Source organism: Ranitomeya variabilis, chromosome 1 (genome assembly GCF_051348905.1).
Source record: "Ranitomeya variabilis isolate aRanVar5 chromosome 1, aRanVar5.hap1, whole genome shotgun sequence".
In the NCBI taxonomy this organism is placed as follows: domain Eukaryota; kingdom Metazoa; phylum Chordata; class Amphibia; order Anura; family Dendrobatidae; genus Ranitomeya; species Ranitomeya variabilis.
This window is the reverse complement of record NC_135232.1, coordinates 386972708-386993230: the sequence shown is the minus strand read 5'-3', so window position 1 is coordinate 386993230 and position 20523 is coordinate 386972708. Positions and strand designations below refer to the sequence as shown.

Below are 20523 nucleotides of genomic sequence, written 5' to 3'. Positions count from 1 at the left end.
TGTCGTAAATTCTTTTTTTTACCAAACTTTGGATTTTTTTTCACCACTTAAATAAATAAAAAATGAACCTAGACATGTTTGGTATCTATGAACCCGTAATGACCTGGAGAATCATAATGGCAGGTCAGTTTTGGCATTTAGTGAAAAAGGTTAAAAAAAATTAAAAAAACGATTGTGGAATTGCCCTTTTTTTTGCAGTTTCACTGCACTGGATTTTTTTTCCCTTTTTCCAGTACACAATATGTTAAAATTGATGGTGTCTTTCAAAAGTACAATGTGTCCAACAAAAAACAAACCCTCACAAGGCCATATTGACTGAAAAATAAAAATGAATGGCTGTGGGAAGAAGGGGAGCAAAAAAACGAAAACGCAAAAACGGAAATACCTCTGGCCATGAGGGGGTTAAAGGGGATGTACCACAAACAAAGTACATTTTAATTAATACATCTTATAATAAAATATTGTCATAATGTTATATGTTATGTAAGAGCAGTAAAAAGCATATGGCCCAATAGCTTAAATGTATAGTAACAGTAACAATGGAGAAAAAACCTTGAATAATACAGATAAAGTATGATGCCAACAAATTTGACTGCCAAACACCGTAAAATTTCCCCAAATTGAATACCTCCACAGTACCTTAAACACACACGGTATGATAAGCCTATACTATTCAGTATAATGGGCCCCACATAGTGCTCCATATAGTATAATGGCCCCATATAGTGCTCCATAAAATATAACGTGGCCCTCCATTGTCCTCTCCTTGTTCCCCGTTGCTCCAGTCTCAGCAGAGAGCCCTCTGAAGCCCTTCACTGCTCGGCGCAGATAATGATCCTCCATGACTGCTTTATACTGTATCAGCATCCAGGATGTGCCGCGGGCCAAATATAAACCACACTGTGGGCCAGATTTGGCCCACGGGCCAGAGTTTAACATATGTGTTTTAGGGGAATGTACTGTAATTTCTACACCACAAGCTGACTGTAATACCAAGAATAGGTTGATAAAAGGGTGTTCATTCCAGTGGAAGTGAATGATGAGGATTGTTAAAAGCGAGGCAAATAAAAATGTCAAACTGTTGTTTAGCCTGTATAAGAACAAGTCCATGGATGATGCGAAAATCATATCTGTACAAAATCATCTTATGATTTTTATCAGATAAATTCTCTATATAGAGTTGTGAATGATTTTGATGAATCTGAAATAATGATGCAGCCCTTCTATCTCAGACTATAAAACTATAGAAAATAGCATAACTACTCACTAGCAACCCATTCTAAACATTATTGTAGCTGTGCCATCTCTACAATATTTCATATTTCATAGATGACCAAGAAGTCTACCACTGCATTTTGGGTGAAACCAGTGTACCTATAGGAAAACATATTTGTGCCATAATAAACAGTTACTGATCATCCGTAGACTTTAAACATCCAAGTGATCCGCACTTTACACTGACACTCTAAAATGTCAATGCAGTGTAAGGAACTTGCAACAGATTGTGGGGTCACGGTGTCAGCTGTCAAAGTCTGACACCCCACAAAGTATGCAGACATTGTCTATTTTGATCTCTATCTTCCCAATCACTATATACACAATGATGAGCCTCCTCCGGACACTTTGATCATGTCACTGCTGTGTATAGGGAGGGAGAGAGCAGTTGTTGCTGGATCCTAAAAACCTAGTTAGATCTGCTGTGCAGCCAGGAGTCCGAATTTCTAATACCAGGGTAATATATATAAAATACCCATTCAAGTTGCAGAGAAAAACAGCAATAAAAAGACTATTAATATCTTGAAATGTCCCCAAAATATCTGTTCAGATTTTATTCGGGGTGTGACTACTTAGCGCTTATTCTTAATTATGCCAGACGCATTATTCAGCAGGTCAAGAGACATAAGCCATTGTTCATATGAGCCCGAACTTTGACTCTTGTTGTAGGTTTAATTGATGTTTAGGGATTTGTTGAATGGTTTTGACTATTTTATCAGTCCTTGCAGCTTGTTGTTCTGCAAATATTACAGGACAAAATATGTAGGGTTAATTAAATGTTAGGGTTTGTGGAACGCACCGAATATATTTATTGAGGTGATTGGTGCGTTCGCAACCCGGGATCCACCGTGCAGGAATATCCTGCTGCTAAGTGGATGGCGGCGCAATATGGCGGTAATAACCAGCTCTGTTAGCTTCACAGAGTGGCTGAGAAAGCAAAGCTCTGTGCCCTGTTAACTCTCACAGAGACACAGGCTAACTACCCAGACGAGAGCAGTCAGTGGTCATTCATGCATACAACACTCCTCGCCGGAGGTGCCAGCATTCTAGGGGCTTATTTCAGCCGGGTCCCTGAACACATTCACACAAATGACCACAATGGCGCAAAGCATGTAACATATGAAGATACTAGCGCATGGCCGTGCGGCCATGCGAGCCTTAAATAGCTGCAGTACCTACAGGACCTTAAAGAAGAGGACCAATGAGAGATTGCCATACCTGAGCATGTGACCCTAGATCTCCACTGAGAGATCTTGCCCTGGGCATGCTCAGTGTGTGCAGAGCAGGACTTAGTCCTAGCACCTATAGGACCTTCCTGAAAGGACCAATGGACTTGGCTGCGGAAGCTGAACATGTGACCCCTGATCTCCAGTGAGAGATCTTGCCCTGGGCATGCTCAGTATGTGCAAAGCAGGACTTAGTCCCAGGAAAGCCTGTTCGCCGCAGATCAGTGCAGGGTACAATAGTAGAGCCTGGAGAGGCAGCAATAACCCTTTGCACTGAATCAGACTCAGTGAGACGCTGGGACCGACGTCTCCGCTGAGCAGGCTCCACTGTGGCCGATGGAGAATGGGAGACCGTAGCAGAGACGGATCGAGATTCCCCCTGTGCAGCAGAGGAAACTCGACTCCTAACATTACCCCCCCTCCTTGAGCCTCGCTACGCTCAAAAGCTGCAATGAGCAGCGGAGCCCGAATGTGCTCCACAGGCTCCCAGGTTCTATCCTCAGGACCGTGACCCTTCCAATCCACCAGATAAAATTTCTTGCCACGTACCACCTTGCACCCCACGATAGCATTCACCTCAAACTCATCCGTAGATGAACCCGATGTCCCGGCAGATGACTCAGAAAACCGGGACAAAAGAACGGGCTTTAAGAGGGAAGCGTGAAAGGTATCGGTGATACCAAGGCGTGGAGGAATAGCCAAACGGTAGACCACAGGGTTCACCTGTTCCAGAACCTTGAACGGACCAATGTAGCGAGGCGCAAACTTAGTGGACTCAACTCGCAGCCTGATGTTACGGGCGGAGAGCCACACTAAGTCGCCAGGAGCAAAGGTCGGAGCGGGGCGTCGGTGTGTATCAGCCGAGACCCTCATTCTCTCCTTGGAGGCCCGGATGGCATCCTGTGTGCGGTCCCAGATGTCACGTGCCTCCACCACCCAGTCTGCCACCCTAGAATCGGTGGATGACACGGGCATGGGCACAGGGACACGCGGATGCTGGCCGTAATTAAGGAGAAAAGGAGTCTGACCAGTATAATCGGCTACGGCATTATTCAAGGCAAATTCCGCCCAAGGTTGCAAAGATGCCCAGTCATCCTGCCTAGCAGAGACAAAATGTCGTAAGTATGTCACCAGAGTCTGATTGGTTCTCTCTACCAACCCATTCGTCTCGGGATGATATGCAGAGGAGAGATTCAGCTCTATGCTGAGTAAACGGCAGAGCTCTCTCCAAAACCGAGACGCAAACTGGGGACCCCGGTCGCTGACAACTTTATCAGGCATACCATGTAAGCGGAAAATATGCTTAATGAACAACGCCGCCAAGGCCCTTGCAGAAGGTAACCATGGTAGTGGCACCAAATGCACCATTTTAGAGAAATGATCGGTGATGACTAGTGTTGAGCATTCCGATACTGCAAGTATCGGGTATCGGCCGATACTTGCTGTATCGGAATTCCGATACCGAGATCCGATATTTTTGTGATATCGGGTATCGGTATCGAAACAACATTAATGTAAAAATGTGTAAAAGAGAGAATTAAAATAAAAAATATTGCTATACTCACCTCTCCGACGCAGCCTGCACCTTACCGAGGGAAGCGGCAGCGTTCTTTGTTTAAAATTTGCGCTTTTCTTTCCTTTACGTGAGTCCCGGCTTGTGATTGGTTGCGTGCCGCCCATGTGACCGGGACGCAACCAATCACAGCAAGCCGTGACGTAATTTCAGGTCCTTCAGGATTTTAAAATTACGTTCCGGCGTTGTGATTGGTTGCGTCGCAGTCACATGGGCGACGCAACCAATCACAGCAAGCCGTGACGTAATTTCAGGTCCTTAAGGATTTTAAAATTACGTCCCGGCTTTGTGATTGGTTGCGTCGCAGTCACATGGGAGACGCAACCAATCACAAGCCGTGACGTCACGGGAGGCTGGACACGCGCGCATTTTAAAATGGGCGCGTGTCCAGCCTCCCGTGACGTCCCGGCTTGTGATTGGTTGCGCCGCGATCAACCAATCACAAGCCGGGAGGCTGGACACGCGCGCATTTTAAAATTTTAAAATGCGCGCGTGTCCAGCCTCCCGGCTTGTGATTGGTTGACCGCGGCGCAACCAATCACAAGCCGGGACGTCACGGGAGGCTGGACACGCGCCCATTTTAAAAAGCGCGCGTGTCCAGCCTCCCGTGACGTCACGGCTTGTGATTGGTTAATGGCGGCCATGTTGCCGGGACGCGGACCAATCACAGCAAGCCGTGACGTAATTTCGTCACGGCTTGCTGTGATTGGTCCGCGTCCCGGCAACATGGCGCCGTGACCAATCATAAGCCGGGACGTCACTGGAGGCTGGACACGCGCCCATTTTAAAAAGCGCGCGTGTCCAGCCTCCCGTGACGTCACGGCTTGTGATTGGTTAATGGCGGCCATGTTGCCGGGACGCGGACCAATCACAGCAAGCCGTGACGTAATTTCGTCACGGCTTGCTGTGATTGGTCCGCGTCCCGGCAACATGGCCGCCCTGACCAATCACAAGCCGGGACTTCACGTAACCAAGTAAAAGCGCGAATTTTAAACAAACAACGCTGCCGGTTCCCTCGCTGAGGTCCAGGCTGCGTCGGACAGGTGAGTATAGCGATATTTTTTATTTTAATTCTTTCTTTTACACATTTATATGGATCCCAGGGCCTGAAGGAGAGTTTCCTCTCCTTCAGACCCTGGGAACCATCAGGAATACCGTCCGATACTTGAGTCCCATTGACTTGTATTGGTATCGGGTATCGGTATCGGATTGGATCCGATACTTTGCCGGTATCGGCCGATACTTTCCGATACCGATACTTTCAAGTATCGGACGGTATCGCCCAACACTAGTGATGACCCAAATGATGGTACAGCCGCGAGACTTGGGCAAACCCACCACAAAGTCCATCCCGACCATCTCCCAAGGCCTGTCTGCCACCGGCATGGGATAAAGTAACCCGGCAGGCCGTTGACGTGAAGACCGATTCTGGGCGCAGGAGACACATGCCCGAATATAGTCCCCGACGTCACGGGCCATATGCGGCCACCAGTACGTCCTCGCCAAAAGCTCAGATGTCCTCTTGGTTCCAAAATGTCCACCCACTCTGGACGAGTGAGCCCAAGAGAGAACCTCCGGTCACAAATTTGCTGGTACGAAAGTCTTGCCTGGGGGCACGGACTCTAGCGAAACCGGGGCCACAGTTCTCAGGCTCTCAGAGGGGACAATAAGCCGAGGCTCCTCATCCTCCTCCTCAGATGACACTACGGAGCGAGAGAGAGCATCGGCACGAATGTTCTTCTCTCCAGAGAGAAAATGGAGAGTAAAATGGAACCGAGAGAAGAACAGGGACCATCTGGCCTGGCGAGAATTCAGCCGCTGGGCCGTCTGTATATACACCAAGTTTTTGTGGTCGGTGAATACTTGGAAGGGAAAGTGAGCTCCCTCCAAGAGGTGTCTCCACTCAGAAAAAGCCAACTTCATTGCTAGCAACTCCCTGTCCCCGATGGAATAATTCCTCTCCGCTGGTGTGAAGGTCTTGGAGAAGAAGAAGCAAGGATGCTTCCGACCTTGAGCATCCTTTTGGAAAAGGACTGCTCCAGCACCAACGGATGAGGCATCCACCTCCATAACAAATGGCTTATCTACATCGGGACGATGTAGAATTGGAGCGCTAGCAAAGTGTGACTTAATCAAAAGGAATGCCTTGGAGACATCCTCCGACCACAACTTGGGATTTGCTCCCTTCTTGGTGAGGGCAACCAAGGGAGCTACCAAAGTTGAAAAGTGTGGAATGAACTGGCGATAGTAATTGATGAACCCCATAAAGCACTGCACCGCTTTAAGTGAATGGGGTTCCTGCCAGTCCATCACAGCTTGTAGTTTGGCAGGATCCATAGCCAAACCCTGGGCAGAGATGATATAACCAAGGAATGGCAAGGACTCCTGCTCAAACACACACTTCTCCAATTTGGCGTAGAGGGAGTTTGCCCGTAAGAGGTCGAAGACTTTGCGAACATCTCTCCGGTGGGAGTCAATATCTGGAGAGTAGATGAGAATATCATCCAGATAGACTACGACCGAGGTGGTGAGCATCTCCCGGAAGATGTCGTTCACAAAGTCTTGGAAAACGGCTGGGGCATTACAGAGCCCGAAGGGCATCACCAGATATTCATAGTGCCCATCCCTGGTGTTAAAAGCCGTCTTCCACTCGTCCCCCTCACGGATGCGGATCAGGTTATAAGCTCCCCGCAGATCTAATTTAGTAAAAACCTTTGCTCCCCGTAGCCTATCAAAGAGCTCAGATATCAGGGGTAGTGGGTACTTGTTTTTAACAGTGATGGCATTAAGACCCCTGTAGTCAATGCATGGACGCAATTTTCCACTCTTCTTCTGTACGAAGAAGAACCCAGCCCCAGCAGGTGACACTGACTTCCTAATAAAACCTCTTGCCAGATTTTCTTCGATATACTGAGACATTGCCTCCGTCTCCGGGAGAGATAACGGATAGACTCGACCTTGGGGAGGCTCAGCTCCAGGCAAGAGATCGATAGGACAGTCATAGGGGCGGTGAGGCGGAAGGGTCTCCGCAGCCCTTTTGGAGAATACGTCTGCATAAGGCCAATAGTGCTTGGGGAGAGAGAAAAGATCTGCGGGTACCTCAGTTGTAGCAACCTGAACACACTCCCTCTGACATCTACCCTCACAGGATTTACTCCATCCCAGAATTTTCCCTGAGGACCACTCTATATGAGGAGAATGAAAACGAAGCCAGGGTATCCCCAACAGGACCTCATCAAGTCCCTCAGGAAGGACCAAAAGAGAAATAATCTCCTGATGTGATGGAGATACAGAGAGAGTGAAAGGGATGGTTTGGTGTGTAATCTGTGAAGGTAGTGTCGACCCATTTACCACTCTAATGGTTATTGGCTTGGCGAGCATCACCAGGGGTATTGCGTGTCGCTGAGCGAAAGCGGATGACATAAAATTACCCTCCGCTCCAGAGTCCACTCAAAGCTCTACCATAAGGGTGGATGGGCCTATTGTAATTGTCCCCTTGAAGGACAATTTTGAGGTAAACGTCGCCGTATCTAATGTACCTCCTCCAACTGCCACTAGACGCTGACATTTCCTCGACCGCTGCGGACACTTGGAGGCAAGATGTCCGGACTGCCGGCAAACATGACAGACCTTAGGGGCATGAGCGGCCTGGGACTTAGACCCCGCACGTGACCCCTCCATGGCCTCATCTGACTCGGGCGCCTGGACCGGAGATTCCAAAGGTCTGGCAAAGGTGGGAGCCAGCCGAAACCTCTGCTTACACTGGGCTCGCTCCAACCTTCGCTCATGAAACCGAAGGTCTATGCAAGTTGATATGGATATGAGCTCCTCCAGTGTAGCGGGAATCTCCCTAGTGGCCAAAGCGTCCTTCACATGGTCAGCCAGCCCCCTCCAGAAGACTGGGATGAGGGTTTTATCAGACCACTCCAACTCAGACGCTAAGGTCCGGAAGAGAATGGCAAATTGGCTGACCATGGTCGAACCCTGAGTCAATGCCAGCAGTTGGAGCGCCGTATCATGGGTGACTTGAGGTCCTACGAAGACCTGCTTCAGAGTGTCCAGAAACTGAGGAACACTCTGCACCACATGATCGTTGCCCTCCCACAGCGGCGTAGCCCACTCCAAAGCTCTGTCCGACAGAAGAGAAATTAAAAATCCCACCTTTGCCCGCTCTGTGGGAAAACGTGCAGCCAGGAGCTCGAGATGTATACCGCACTGGCTCACGAATCCCCTACAGGACTTACTGTCCCCAGAGAATTTTTCAGGCAATGGAAGATGGGATAAGGTCGGGACAGAGGTGGCAGTGGGTAAAGCTGCTGCAGCCACGCTAGCAGCCTGAACAGCAATTGCGGTAACATCCACCGCCGAGGTTGCACGCTCGAGAGACGCCAACCAGCCCTCCAGCAGCTGGATGTACCCCTGCAATCGCTGTTTGTCCACCATTACTTAGCCAGATCCTGGCGCTAGTATAATGTTAGGGTTTGCGGAACGCACGGAATATATTTATTGAGGTGATTGGTGCGTTCGCAACCTGGGATCCACCGTGCAGGAATATCCTGCTGCTAAGTGGATGGCGGCGCAATATGGCGGTAATAACCAGCTCTGTTAGCTTCACAGAGTGGCTGAGAAAGCAAAGCTCTGTGCCCTGTTAACTCTCACAGAGACACAGGCTAACTACCCAGACGAGAGCAGTCAGTGGTCATTCATGCATACAACACTCCTCGCCGGAGGTGCCAGCATTCTAGGGGCTTATTTCAGCCGGGTCCCTGAATACTCTCACACAAAAACTCCTCGCCAGAGGTGCCAGCATTCTAGGGGCTTATTTCAGCCGGGTCCCTGAACACATTCACACAAATGACCACAATGGCGCAAAGCATGTAACATATGAAGATACTAGCGCATGGCCGTGCGGCCATGCGAGCCTTAAATAGCTGCAGTACCTACAGGACCTTAAAGAAGAGGACCAATGAGAGATTGCCATACCTGAGCATGTGACCCTAGATCTCCACTGAGAGATCTTGCCCTGGGCATGCTCAGTGTGTGCAGAGCAGGACTTAGTCCTAGCACCTATAGGACCTTCCTGAAAGGACCAATGGACTTGGCTGCAGAAGCTGAACATGTGACCCCTGATCTCCAGTGAGAGATCTTGCCCTGGGCATGCTCAGTATGTGCAAAGCAGGACTTAGTCCCAGGAAAGCCTGTTCGCCGTAGATCAGTGCAGGGTACAATAGTAGAGCCTGGAGAGGCAGCAATAACCCTTTGCACTGAATCAAACTCAGTGAGACACTGGGACCGACGTCTCCACTGAGCAGGCTCCACTGTGGCCGATGGAGAATGGGAGACCGTAGCAGAGACGGATCGAGATTCCCCCTGTGCAGCAGAGGAAACTTGACTCCTAACATTAAACACTCTAAAAATGAGAGATTACATCATCCCACCTCCCTGCAATGCTGTGGAAAAATACCTGAATAAGAGCAGTGAACTATAAAAGGGAGATCTGCCTCTGTTTCCAGATAGACTCTGTCTGGAATAGCAACCAAGGAACCATGGGACCAACTGGAGAAATACAGATCTGCTCCATTGACCATCAGTGAATTTGGAGAGCCCAGGTTGAGACAATCAGTTCACCTGCCCACACACCTCAATGGACTGTCAGTTTCCTAAGCTTGACGTTTGTCCCTCTTTGTGGGTGCCCGCCAAAAGCGTGGTGCTATGGGTGTTGGGTAGGGTTGAGCGAAACGGGTCGGCCATTTTCAGAAGTCGCCGACTTTTGGCAAAGTCGGGTTTCATGAAACCCGACCCGACCCCTGTGTGGGGTCGGCCATGAGGTCGGCGATCTTCTGAATCTGGTATCGGAATTCTGATACCGAGTTCCGATGTTTGCGATATCGGAAATCGGTATCGGAATCCACATTTAAGTGTAAAATAAAGAATTAAAATAAAAAATATTGATATACTCACCTCTCCGGAGGCCCCTGGACATTGCCGCTGGTAACCGGCAGCCTTCTTTGCTTAAAATGAGCGCGTTTACGGCCTTCCATGATGTCACGGCTTCTGATTGGTCGCGTGCCGCTCATGTGACCGCCACGCGACCAATCACAAGCCGTGACATAATTCTCAGGTCCTAAATTCCTCATTCTAGGAATTTAGGACCTGAGAATTACGTCACGGCTTGTGATTGGTCGCGTGAGCGGTCACATGGGTGGCCGCGACCAATCACAAGCCGTGACGTCATCTAAGGCCCTTCACGCGCTCATTCTTAAGAAGGAAGGCTGCCGACTTTTTTATAGGATCGGCCGATTTCGCTCGACCCGACTTTTGAGAAAGTCGGGTTTCGTGAAACCCGACCCGATCCTATAAAAATAAAAGTCGCTCAACCCTAGTGTTGGGGTAGTTGGCCCTGGAAGCTCTGAAGTTGCAGATGTTCTATTTCCCAGTGAGCCAGCGGAAGGGTGAGACTTTGTAATTTGCACCATCTTATGTACCTTCTGGGGCTGTACTATATGTTATTGCCTGTTGGTGGTTCAATAATGTATTGCCACATTGTGTCACCCTCTCTAGCATTTTGCTCACGGGGAAGAAGTGCAGGCATTAAGTGGGATGAGCCTTGGTCCATGCAGTTTTTCTAAAGACAGCCAGCCCAGTGGACAAGAACACCCACTGACCCTCGTATCTCCACAGGGGGCATAGTGTATGAAAAAAAAAAAAAGAAAAACTGAAAAAAAATAAATTAAGAAATAAAAATAAACACTGCCGTCTGAATCACTGTTTCTAGCCACATCACTACTATAATAATGTGCGCAATATATCAAATTTATTTACTGTATATGGAAAGGCGACCGCAATTTGATTTTTTTTTTTAAAGCCCTTTCTGGTTATAAAAAATAAAAACTTAAAAAGTGTGAAAAATAGAAACGTGTTTCCTATTTTATTTTTACATTTTACGCCAATATCGGCAAAAAAAGTATTATAAGAATGGTATAAGAATTAACCCCAATATATTATGAAAAAGAAGATGCAAAAATTATTTGATTCTGGCTTACGTTTGTAAAGGAAACCACAATTCTCAATGCTGATCCACCAACAGACACCAAACGGTGCAACACACTTCATTGGTTTGATCTCTGTTTGGATGGCAAAAATAGCAGTACTTCTTATATACCATTTATATTACATGTTTATTCATTTGTTTTTAAATTGCATGCTAAGGTTTCATGAAAGACGCGTGCCAAAAATGGGCTTCAGTCGGAGCCAATAAATATCGGCTAAGATCATGTCATTAGATGTACATTGTTTGTAGTTGCTTTGTACAAGGGCAGATAACTTTACATACTGTACCTTTCTAAATGTTTCAGTTTATTAGATAACCTTTTTGGGAAAATGTAGAGTGAGAGTTAAAATCAAGAATATTATACAGATTGTCAAAAAACCCCATAACATAATTGTTGATTTGATAGAACTAGGAATATCCACGCACCTGCTACTAGCCTGCTGGTCCTCTTTATTTAACACTATGCCAACATCATACAAAGTAGATAAGACATTCATGATTAAAAGTTTAGAGTAAAATTACTTAAGTTAAATTATACAGCTTAAGAAATTCAATTTGATAAAATTATATAGAATTATTCCACTTGTGGAACTGTGTTAAGTACAAGAAAATGTATAATCATACTCAATTGCAGATTTTTGTGCTACAAATACAATGGTACGCATAACATCTTATGGAATGTACAGGGTGGAGCGCGGTAATTTGCTTTTTTGCACTGCATGCTGTGGCGGCACTGTCGGTCGAAGAGAGGGGAGAGTGGTTGTGGCTTACAGTGGCTGATGGGAGATTTGTATTCTTCCGCCTTTCAGTTGCCATCATGCAGTGGACACGTGAGGAGAGGTCATTTTGTGTTGAAGCGTATTTTTCAAATGCCCACTCGATCATTGCAGTGCAGCGTGCTTTTCGTTTACAATTCGCTGTTCCTCCACGCGGACGTGTTCCTGGACGGCAATCAATTGTAAATTGGGTGAATGCATTCAGAACAGCAGGGAATGTGTCATGTGTACGAAGGGGACCTGAGAGAAGGATTACAACACCACAAAACATCGAGAGAGTTAGAGCAGCAGTACTGCAATCTCCGAAACGCTCTGCTCGGAAGCAATCATTTGCTCTTGGCATTTCAAGACATTCTCTCCACCGGATTCTTCATGATGAACTGAATTTTCACCCGTATAAAATGTGCGTGGTCCAACAATTGTCAGCACGGGACTATTTGACACGGCGGACCTCTTGTGAAGACATGTTAGCAACGATATCCCGTGACGCAATTGTGTTTTTTTCTGATGAGGCACATTTTCACCTCAGTGGGTGTGTAAACAAACAAAATATGCGTTACTGGAGTGAAACAAACCCCAGAGAAGTTCACGAGAGACCTCTGCATTCGGACCGCGTCACTGTGTGGTGCGCCATATCACGAGTAGGCATCATTGGTCTTTACTTTTTTCAGGATAACGGTCGTGCCATAACTGTGAACTCCGAACGGTACTTGTCTATGATACAGGATTATTTTCAGCCGGCTCTTGAGGCAATGGAACTAGAGGATACATGGTTCCAACAGGATGGTGCCACTGCACACACAGCGAGGGTTACCATGAATTGTTTGAGGCAAATGTTTCCTGGACGGCTTATCTCTTTGAGGGGAGATGTGAACTGGCCAGCACGCTCACCAGATTTAGCCCCATGCGATTTTTTCCTTTGGGGTTACCTGAAGTCTAAGGTGTATATCAACCGTCCCGACACCTTGGAAGACCTAAGGAACAATATTGAAGCTGAAATTGGCAGAATACCAGTGGACATGCTTGTTAGAGTTCATGAAAACTTCAGAAAACGTATGCAGCAGTGTGTGGATAGCGAAGGTCGACATTTGCCAGATACACTATTTAAAACCATGTAATTTAAAAATTCCATTACTGTTCAGTATAATTAAAATATAAAATAAATTTTTCTAATGATCATAATTTTTTTATTTCATTCCTAAATCAGCAAATTACCGCGCTCCACCCTGTATAATATTCAATACAATGATCTTGGGTGATTAATGCAACAACAGAAACCTGTGAAATAAAAGGTTAGTGCAACGTTTGGTTAAGACCTATATTATACACATACCGGTACTTTTATAGTTAGCGTGTTGATATATCACTTGACAAGTTGGCACTGTGTAAGTTAGGAATTTCAAATTCACAGTAAATTTGTCATTAGTTGTTTTGTATTATATAATACCTTCCCAAATTAGTAACATACAATGCTATTCAAAAAAGCAACATTAAAGGGAAATCATTTTATGGTCAGCATTTAGTCTCAAGTGATGTGCTTGTGTTCTTATAGCTGAAATCACTGATCTTTTTTGTTTTACTACTTAAATAATACAACTAAATGTCTGATGAAAAAGTTCTTACCTGACTGAGGTCTTCTGTAGAGGAAGGTGGGAATATAAGAAGAAGTGGATGCACACCTTCTGATATTAGCATGAAGGAGACCTGGAGTGAATTAGCATCGTGCGAAACCCTTCTTCCTTTTACATGAGAACTGACTAATCAGCCCCTGAGATTAAGTTTTCCACATGGTCACACTCCAAACTTAGATGCTGACAGCTCTGTCTGACGAGTAGCCTCTCCATCAGCACCTGGCTCTAATCATTTCTGGGAGATCTGTAGATGGATGCCTTGTTGTTTTAGCCATACGGCATCCAATTTGTATAAAGAAACAAAGTCCTCAGGTGTATCAACCACAGGATGCGGAAACATGTGCCAAGCTAGGAACAATTCTCAGAGAGAGTAGCTACTGTGCCAAAGTGTTAAAAATATCGGAGACAGAGGAAGCATAGGCAACAAAATTATCTATCACAAAGGAATTACATTTTCCACATCAGGGAATTAAACTCTGAGTCATTTTGTATCCTAACATCCAAACAATCAAAGCCTTGAAGACAAAAAAATGCAGGAGGGACTTGTGTAATTGTTACTTATTTCATTGACTAAGAATTACATGCTGATCACCTACATACCGTAGGCTAGGTATCTCAGTGACTGGTTAACATTATAATAGACCATACAATAGGAAGAGATCCAGGAGAAACTACAACGTACATGGTATATCTCCATAATATGGTATGTGATGGAGCATGCCACAAACTTTTATTATGTTGGATTCACACAGAGAACTCAATACCTTCATATGAAATCTTACGTACAGTTGAAACCAGAAGTTTACATACACTATATAAAAATACACATATGCATGTTTTTCTCAATATCTAACACGAAATCAGAATAAACCTTTCCTGTTTTAGGTCACTTAGGTTTACCTTAATTCTTAATATTTGCCAAATGCCAGACTACTGAGAGAGAAAATGTTTTAAGAAATTTTTATTACTTACTGCAAAGTCAAAAGTGTACATACACTAAGATTACTATGCATTTAAACAATTCTGGACTGCCCATATGATGAAGTCATGTGTTTGGAAGCATTTGATAGGTTTTTGGCAACATCTGAGTTAATTAGAGAAACACCTGTCAAAATATTTAAATGCACACCTGAAACACAGTGCATCTTTTTGTAGCATCATGGTAAAGTGTAAAGATATCAGCCAAGATATCAGGGAAAGAATTGTGGACTTGCACAAGTCAGACTCATCCTTGTGTACAATTTCAAGATACCTGAAGGTGCCTCGCTCATCTATACAAACAATTATAGATAAGTACAAACAAGATGGGAATATCCAGCCATCATACTGCACAGGAAGGAGATGGGTTCTGTGTCCCAGATGAGCATGCTTTGGTCCGACATGTGCATATCAACCCAAGGACAGAAGCAAAAGACCTTATGGAGATGATGGCGGAAGCTGGTAAGATTGTTTCAATATCCACAGGGAAACGAGTACCATATTGACATGGGCTAAAAGGCCTCTCTGCCAGTAATAAGCCATTACTCCAAAATAAACATAAACACCTAGTGCTACTATTACGTAATAGCACACCTGCTGCACCTCCTGGAGTGGACCCTCTGGGTCGGGATACCAGAGCCCCCTGGGTGAGCTAACCAAGTGAACCCACTCCCATACAGGGAGTGTTAGGACAGGCCCAAAGGGGTTAATATCAAAACTGCTGGTACCAAAGGGACAACTCACAGCGGACAAACAGAAAATTAAATGAGGGTCCAGGGAGAGACAGAGGGTACCAGGGACCAGGAGGATGGGTCAGGAGCTGGAGGAAAGGCAGAGCAAGAGACGAGGGGGAAGGAAACCAGACGGAGGCTGAGGATCTGTGGTGGAAGAGGTTTAGGATGAATGTCAGGAGCCACAGAGGACGCACCCTGTAACAAAAATGGACAGGGTAACCAGCAACTGGGATAGAGCACTGGGAGGCTAAATGACAGGAGAGAACAGGAACAGCTGCAATAGGGACAAGGCATGGAGAAGCTATAAGGGGACCTGACTATAGCGCAGCGCAATTGCCAGCAAGGACATCGTGACCGGGCATACAGGTAAGATAATCAGGCGCTTACCAAAGCAGGAGGCATCCTGAAATACCCGATGGAGACCACCATGACAGGGTGAAGCTACCAGGTCACCACCTCCTTCTGGCATAAGGAGTTGAAGGAGAGCGCGGCCGGCAACTACACGCATGCGTGGACTGCAAACTCGCCGGGAACCAGGAAGAGCCGGTAAGGAATGGCATGGGACCCACAAAGCATCACGCCGGGGAGCGGAGGAGGCCAGGTGAGTATCCGGAGCAGTGGGCGTAACACCCAGATTAATGTTTGCAAATACACAAAAGAACAAAGACCTTAATTTTTGGAGACATGTCCTGTGGTCTCATAAAACTAACATTAAACTTTTGGGCATAATGACCATCGATACCTTTGGCAGAAAAAGGGAGAAGCTAGGAATCCGAAGAACACCATCTCAACTGTGAAACATGGGGGTGGCAGCATCATGCTGTGGGGTTGTTTTGCTGCAGGAGGGACTGGTGCATTTCACAAAATAGATGGCATCATGAGGAAAGAAGATTATATGGCAATACTGAAGCAACATCTCAAGACACCAGCCAGGAAGTTAAAGGTTGAGCAGAAATGGGTCTTCCAAATGGACAATGACCCGAAGCATACTGCCAAAATGATAACTAAGTGGCTTAAGGATAACAATGTCAATGTTTTGGAGTGGACATCATAAAGCCCTGATCTCTATCCTATGGAAAATGTATGGGGAAAGCTGAAAAGGCACTGCGAGAAAGACCTGGATCAGTTATACCAGTTTTGTCAGGAGGAATGGGCCCAAATTCTGACCAACTATTTTGAGAAGCTACTGGAAGGATAACCCAAACGTTTGACCCAAGTCAATCACTTTAAGGGCAATGGTACCAAATACTATTGAGATGTATGTAAACTTTTGACTTTGCAGTAAGTAATAAAAATGCCTTAAAACATTCCCTTTCTCTCATTATTCTTGCATTTGGCAAATATTAATAATTATGGTAATTCTAATTGACCTACAATGGGAACGATTTATTCTGATTTCATGTCAGATATTGAGAAAAATATGCACATGTGTCTTCTTATATAGTGTATGTAAACTTGTTTCAACTGTGTTTGTACATACAATATGGGCACCATTGCTAAAACAGAAGAGTTATATGGGACCATAATATAGCAATGTACCTAAGCCCAGAGTTTACTTTTTTCAGATAAAGTAAAATTCAGTTGTTTGTACACTACCCCTTCCTATCAGAATTGGCTATTAAAATCTACTAGATTTGTTGATAGCTAGTTTTTAGTTAACCCCTTAACATCCATTGACGGGTATAGTCTTTCATGGCTGAGTGTCAGTTCCCACACCATGACGGACTATGCCTGTCATGCATTTAAATTACCACTGAGTTCAGTGCCGACAGCAGTCTGTGGCAGCTGAGAGGCACGGCAACGGGTGCAGGGACCCATGCCGTCAGTCCCTGCACACAGATCACTGTGATCGGTCAGTCAATCTGAAATATCAGTGTCCGCACCGCCCCTGGCTGTTAACCCCCCTAATTGCTGCGATCGAGAACGATTGCAGCGTTCAGGGGGGAGGCAGAGGGACGGGACCTCCCTCTGCCTTCTGATCGGCATCCCCGCAACGTCATCTCGGGGCCCGATCTCTGCCATGATTACCTGGGATTGTCATGACAACCCCCGGGTCATCCAGCTACGGAAAGCCTCTGAGGCCATGCTCACAGCATGGTCTCAGAAGCTTTCAATATAGGTATAATGCATTGTAATGTTAGTGCATTGCAATGTATTATACCTGCAAAAAATGTGAAAAAGTGAAAGTCCCACAAAGGGACTAGGTAAAAAAGGAAACATTTTTTTAAAAATATGTAAAAAAAATATTAAAAATAAAAATAATTTAAAAAATCCACTAATCCATTTTTATGCAAAAAAAATTAAATAGACAAAAAAAGTACACGTTTGGTATCACCACGTCAGTAAAAATTTGATCTATAAAAGTGTCACACTAGTTAACCCTTTCAGTGAACGCTGTAAAAAAAAAAAGAAAAAAGTTGCAAATTATACTTTTTCCAAGCGGTATCATCATACCGCTTGGAAAAAGTGGAATAAAACGTGATAAAAAAACCGGTAATAAAACTGGTAATAAAAACAGTATTACTGAAAGTGCCATCTTGTCCAGCAAAAAACAAGCCACCATAAAGCTCCATCAGTGGAAAATTAAAAAGTTATAGCTCTGAGAATAAAGCAATGCTAAAATAATTATTTTTTCTATAAGTTTTTATTGTGTAAAAACGCTAAAACATAAAGAAAAAACTACATAAATGAGGTATCGCTGTAATCATAGTGACCTAAAGAATAAAGCTGCCTTACCAATTTTACCAGTTTGCGGAACGGAGAAAAAAAAAACAATTCCTGAATTGCTGGTTTTTGTTCATTCTGCCTCCACAAAAATCGGAATAGAAAGCGATCAAAAACTTCATGTGAACGAAAATGATACAAAAAAAAACCATCAGCTCGTCCCGCAAAAAAACAAGCCCACACATGACTCTGTGGGCCAAAATATGGATAAAATTATAGCTCTCAAAATATGGCGATGCAAACATTTCTTACAAAAAAAGGCATCCTTTAGTGTGTGACAGAAGCTAAACATAAAAAGATATAAATCTGGTATCTCTGTAATCGCACCGACCCGAAGAATAAAGTTGCCTAATCACTAATACCGCACGAGGAATGATGTAAGGGTACTGTCATACTCTGCAACTTTCCAATGATCACGACCAGCGATACGACCTGGCCGTGATCGTTGGAAAGTCGTTGTGTGGTCGCTGGAGAGCTGTCACACTGACCGCTCTCCAGCGACCAACGATGCCGAAGGCCCCGGGTAACCAGGGTAAACATCGGGTTACTAAGCGCAGGGCCGCGCTTAGTAACCCGATGTTTACCCTGGTTACCATCGTAAAAGTAAAAAAAAACAAACAGTACATACTCACATTCCGGTGTCCGTCAGGTCCCTTGCAGTCTGCTTCCCGCTCTGACTGAGTGCCGCCGTAAAGTGAAAGCAGATCACAGCGGTGACGTCACCGCTGTGCTCTGCTCTTACATTCCGGCCGGCAGTCAGTCAGAGCGGGAAGCAGACTGCAAGGGACCTGACGGACACCGGAATGTGAGTATGTACTGTTTGTTTTTTTTTACATTTACGATGGTAACCAGGGTAAACATCGGGTTACTAAGCGCGGCCCTGCGCTTAGTAACCCGATGTTTACCCTGGTTACAAGCGAACGCATCGTTGGATCGGTGTCACACACCGATCCAACGATGACAGCGGGAGATCCAGCGACGAAAGAAAGTTCCAAAGGATCTGCTACGACGTACGATTCTCAGCAGGGTCCCTGATCGCTGCTGCGTGTCAGACACAGCGATATCATATGGATATTGCTGTAACGTCACGGATCGTACCGTCGTAGCGACAAAAGTGCCACTGTGTGACAGTACCCTAAGAAATAAAACCAATTCTTCACCTTTTGTGGATTTGTTCATTCGGCCTCCCAAAGACCACAGTAAGACGATCACAACGGTTTACCCCCAGATATGGGGTATCAGTGTACTCAGGACAAATTGCACAACAACTTTTGGGGTCCAATTTCTCCTGTTACCCTTGTGAAAACAAAAATTTGGGGGCAAAAAAATCATTTCTGTGGAAAAAATATGATTTGTTATTTTCACGGCTCTACGTTATAAACTTCTGTGAAGTTTCTTGGTGGGTCTAGTTTCCAAAATGGGGTCACTTCTGGGGGGTTTCTACTGTTTAGGTACATTAGTTGCTCTCCAAATGCTACATGGCATCCGCTCTCGATTCCATCCAATTTTACGTTCAAAACTTCAAACGGCGCTCCTTCCCTTCCGAGCCCTGCCGTGCGCCTAAAGGGTGGTCTTTCTCCACACATGGGGTATGGGTGTACTCAGGAGAAGTTGCACAACAAACATTGTGGTTAATTTTCTCCTGATACATTTAATAAAATAAAAAAAAATTGTGTCCATAAAATTTTTGTGAAAAAAAGGTAAATGTTCATTTATTCCTTCCACATTGCTTCAATTCTTGTGAAGCACCTGAAGGGTTAATAAACTTTTTGAATGTGGTTTTGAGCACCTTGAGGGGTGCAGTTTTTAGAATGGTGTCACTTTTGGGAATTTTCTGTCATATTGACTCCTCAAAGTGACTTCGTATGTAAGGTGGTCCCTAAAAAAATGGTTTTGTGAATTTTGTTGAAAAAATGAGAAATCGCTGATCAAATTTGAACCCTTCCTAACAAAAAAATGTTGTTTCCAAAATTGTGCTGATGTAAAGTAGACATATGGGAAATGTTATTTATTAAGTATTTTGTGTGACATATCTCTCTGATTTAAGGGCATAAAATTAAAACTTTAAAATTGCAAAATATTAAACATTTTCGCCATATTTTCGTTTTTTCATAAATAAACGCAAGTAATATCGAAGAAATGTTACCACTAACATGAAGTACAATATGTCACGAAAAAACAGTCTCAGAATCAGTGGGATCCATTGAAGCGTTCCAGAGTTATAACAACATAAAATAACAGTGGTCAGATTTAAAAATTAAGGTCTGGTCATTAACCTACAAAATGGCTTGGTCCTTAAGGGGTTAAAGTGATCTACATTTAACAAAAGTGTCAAAAAATATGATACATTTTTGGAATTTTTTTTTATTGTGTTTGTTATTAGGTCTGGAGGATGACTTTTTGTGAATGTTATGTTAAAGTTGCAATTTTTTTATGTATTTTAATTTATATTGTTGGCAAGTGTGGAATATGGATTTTTTTAGCATGTCCATCTCCGCAAGGAGAAACGATACTTCTTGGATAACGGTCTGACTAGGGTTGAGCGAAACGGGTCG

General features: G+C 44.8%; 1 protein-coding gene across 2 annotated transcripts in view; it reads right to left on the bottom strand.

Annotated features, from left to right (window-relative positions):
* Positions 1 to 20523, bottom strand: part of TRPM3 (transient receptor potential cation channel subfamily M member 3) — a 1089849-nt gene that overhangs the window by 928849 nt on the left and 140477 nt on the right. The window lies entirely within an intron of this gene.